The following is a 4,675-nucleotide window of genomic DNA, read 5'->3' as shown; positions in this document are numbered from 1 at the left end:
AACCTTTATAACCTTTATAAAATATTTAGTTCACTCTAAAACTTTTACTTTTTTCTTAAAATACAACAAACTTATATAATTACTATTTTTAACCCCGATCTTTTATCAAATTACATTTTTCTATTCAAAAATAATATTTTTTAACAAACATAATTTTTAGAAAAAATCATTTTAGTTCTCAAGCTTTTTAAATATTTTACTTTTTAACCCAATATTTTATAAAATTACTAATTTAGCTTCATATTTATAAAAATAATCCTAAACCTTTATAAAATATTTAGTTCACTCTAAAACTTTTACTTTTTTCTTAAAATACAACAAACTTATATAATTACTATTTTTAACCCCGATCTTTTATCAAATTACATTTTTCTATTCAAAAATAATATTTTTGGATGGTGGTAACAAACATTCTTTTTAGGACTGAAATCTTTTTTGGTGATCTTTTAAAATATTATCTTTATTAAAAAGTGTTGTCATATTGTTGAAATAATTATTATGCCATGACTAGTAGGTGAGACGCAAAGTGCATTCGTCAAGGGTCGAAAGATTCATGATGGGGCCCTTATTGCGTGTGAAACGGTTCAGTGGATCAAGTCGAGAAAGAAGGAAGCGGCAATAATAAAGCTAGACTTCCAGAAGGCTTATGACAGAGTAAAGTGGAGTTTCGTAGACCTAGTGCTGCAGAAGATGGGGTTTAGATGAAGATGGAGGGGTTGGATTATGGAATGTGTCAGTTCGTGTACCATGTCAATTTTGATAAACGGCTCGCCTTCCAAGCCATTCAAATTGGAAAGGAGATTGCGACAAGGTGATCCTTTGTCTCCGTTCTTGTTTGTGCTTGTTGTTGATGTCCTGCATAAAATGCTGGGAGAGGCTATTAGGAACGGTCGCATATCGCCGTTGTTGGTGGGGAGAGACCATATTGAGTTGTCGCACCTCCAGTTTGCTGACGATACTATCTTATTCTGCCCTCTTGAGGAAGAGACCATCAAGAATTATAAGAGGCTGCTTCGTTGCTTTGAGTTAATGTCGGGCTTAAGCATAAATTTTGATAAATCGAGTTTGATTCCCATCAACTGTGATGAGCAGTGGGTTCAATGTATGTGTAGTGTGCTAGGCTGCAAGCAAGACACTCTACCGGTTAAATATCTGGGCATCTCATTGGGTGCGAACCCGAGGTTGGTTAAGACGTGGAAGCCAATAATAGACAAAATGGAGGAAAAGCTGAGCATCTGGAAAGCGAAGGTGCTAAATAAGTCTGGTAAGTTGGTGCTTATCAAATCTGTGCTGAATAGCCTTCCGGTGTATTATTTGAGCCTATACAAGATGCCGAAAGCGGTTGCAGAAAAACTAATTGCCTTGCAAAGAAGATTTCTCTGGAGTAAGGAGGACGGGAGGAATGGTATGGCAATGGTTAAGTGGGAAGTGGTGCAGACTCCTAAGCGACTAGGCGGGCTAGGAGTTGGGGATGCTACGGTTCGCAACACAGTCCTTCTGTTTAAGTGGTGGTGGAGGTTCTCAAAAGAGGAGTGTCCGTTGTGGAAGAGGGTAGTTTGCTCTTGTAATAACTTGAATCCAAATGAGTTTCTATCCTCTCAGAAATTGCCTGATCGGGGAGGCCCGTGGAAGGATATTTGCAAGCTACAATTCAAGAATCAAGAAGTTAGACAGAAGATGATTACTGGATTGTCTATGGAGGTGGGTGATGGGAGATGTACTCGGTTCTAGGAGGATGTCTGGATTAGTGGAGGGTCCCTCAAATTTCGTTTTCCAAGGCTCTTCTCTGTTTCAAACCAAAAAGGTTCTGTGATAGGGGATTGTGGATTCTGGGATGGGTTAGACTGGATATGGAACTTCCAATAGAGGCGGGAACTATTTCAATGGGAATTGGAACTAGTGAACCAGCTTCACCATACTCTGAGACTAGTCAAACTTGTATATGGCAGAGAGGATAGAGTCGTGTGAAAATATGATAAACAAGGTGTTTTTACTACTAACTCATTTGTGCAGGTGTTGCAGGTGGAAATGGCGCCAGAGGATATATCCAGTTACAGCTTTACTAAGACTATTTGGAAAGGGCTTCTACCACCTAGAGTGGAGTTGTTTGTTTGGTTTGTCTTGACTGATAGGGTCAATACGAAGGAGAGACTAATTCGATTCGGAGTTATCAACCAAGCAGATACTTTATGTGTTTTATGTAATAGAGGTGATGAAAATGGCAACCACTTGTTTCTTGGATGCAGTTTCTCTTGGCAGGTATGATGTGCTTGGATATCATATGTTGGTGTATTATGGGCTTATCCGGGTACGATCAAAGAGCATTTTCAAAGTTGGACTGAGATATCATACAGGAAGGAGGAGTGCAAGAGATGGATGTTGAGTTTCTGTGCCATTCTATGGAACATCTGGTTGGAGCAGAACAGGAGGATCTTTTAGAATAAAGAAAAACGAGTGGAGGAGATTATGAACATGTCTTTTCAGAGTTACACTGAGTGGTTAGGTGCAGACCCTTTTTGTTGTTGATGGCAATGCCAGAGATGACATAGAGGTGTTTCGGCCATAATTGGTGTCTCAGCTAATTTTCCTTTTATTTATCTTTTGTCATTGTTGCTTGCTCCACTATTTGTGTCGAGCTCCTTTTTCAAAAAAAAAATAATAATTATTTCTTCTGTCAAATTTTTTAATTTACTTGTTAATTTAATTTTATTCAAAATGTATGCTTTTATTATTAATTTATATTTTTCAGAGAAACTTTTAACTGTCACTAAATAAATAATTTATAAAAAAAATATTTTTGTCATTTTCATATGAGTAGTGTCTTTATAGAAAGGCTGATGTAAAATAGAAGAGAATTCACTGAACCAAAATAAAATTCACTAGTGATATCTCTATTTCTTTATCACTTTTATATTGAATTTACATTTTTAAGTGATATTAAAAATAGACTTTTATTTCTTATTGAAATTATGTCGTTAGAAATCGAAATGTCAATAAACTTATCAATCATATACATACAATTGAATTGTTGTAATATAGAGTGTGGTCTTTTTCATTGCAGGGTTTTGCACTAATTGAATGTATAACAAATGAAATTAAGATGCCTAAAGGGTAGTTATAATTATAAATTTGTTTGGAGGAGTGCTACACATACAAGTCTTTTTGACTTACAAGTCTTACAAGTTACTAGGTCTTTTAATGCGTTATTCAACGTTTTCTATTTTCAAAGCGCTACACTCAAAACGGTTCTTCTTCTTCTTCCTTTTCTTCATCTTCTTCTTCTTTCTCTTCCTCTTCCTCTTCCTTTTCTTCTCTTCCTCTTCCTCTTCCTCTTCCTCTTCTTCTTCTTCTTCGTTTTTTTTTTCGATTTTCATAGTTTCTGAAATCAAGCTTTGAAATCCTTTTGAAGAAGAAGAAGCAGCAGAAGATGAGGAGAAAGAGAAAGAGTAGTTCTGAATTATGCAACGAATTTTGGGTGTATTTCTTAAATACTTTGGGTGTATTTTTCGTAATCCTTTGGGTGTATTTCTGTAATTCTTTTGAAGATAATGGAACTTTAGAAATATACCCAAACGATTACAGAAGTACACTCAAAATGATTACAGAAATACACCCAAACGGTTACAGGAATTTACCCAAACGATTATAGAAATACACCCAAAGGATTACAGAAAATACACCCAAAGGATTTAAAGAAATACACCAAAAATTTGTTAAAATACATCTTATGCATAATTCAGAACTCTTTCTCTTTCTCCTCCTCATCTTCTACTGCTTCTTCTTCTTCAAAAACGATTTCACCATGAAAAATCGAAAAAAAAAAGATAAAACAGAGAGAAAGAACGTAAATGAAGAAAAAGAGGAAGACGATGAAGAAGAACGTGCAGAAACGAAAGAAAAGCAGAAGAAGAAGAGTAAGAGGAAGAAGAACGTGCAGCAAGAAGAAGAAGAAGAAGGAGAAAGAGAAGGCAAGAAACGAAAGAAAAGAAGAAGGAGAAGACGAAGAGGAAGAAGAATGGTTCGAAGCGTGTTTTGAGCGTTAGTTTTAATTGAACTTGTAAACCTTACAAGCCTTAATCGCTTGTATGCCAAGAATTACTCATTTGTTTGTATTTTATTTTTTTTTTTAATGGTAACATTGATTCTCATAACATATGAGAATTTGAAATTCGTTCTCACTAACCACCCTCTATGGTGGTAATAAAAATTCATTGAAGATGGGTATTTTAAAATACCTACGAATAAATTAAAGTTTTAAAACTTGAAATACAACAGAAAATAAGTTTTTCCCACGTTACAGTTCTATTCTATCAACTATTTCTTTATAAAATTTTCTCATTTTAGATCCAAGTTAATCATTTTCTGTCTCAATCACGATTCTCATTTAGTTGCTGTTAATTTAGTAAGCTTACGGACACAAGCATTTAATTTGGCAATTGCACGCCGTCAACGTAACGTATCATACAATCAAGCCAGTTTCCAAAGTTGATTTGACCGCTCCTCAGTCCTCAGCATCAAAATGAATTTAAGACGAATATGCCTCCCATGATGATAACCCAACCCATATAAAAGGGAATAGAATAATAATAATAATGTTACATTATTAATAAAATTTATTATTTTTAATATTTTATATAGATATTTTTGTATTAATTCAAAATTTTAAATCTTAAAG

Source organism: Arachis ipaensis, chromosome B01 (assembly GCF_000816755.2).
Source record: "Arachis ipaensis cultivar K30076 chromosome B01, Araip1.1, whole genome shotgun sequence".
Classification (NCBI taxonomy): Eukaryota; Viridiplantae; Streptophyta; class Magnoliopsida; order Fabales; family Fabaceae; genus Arachis; species Arachis ipaensis.
The sequence above is the reverse complement of the archived record's forward strand: the minus strand, read 5'-3'. Positions refer to the sequence as shown.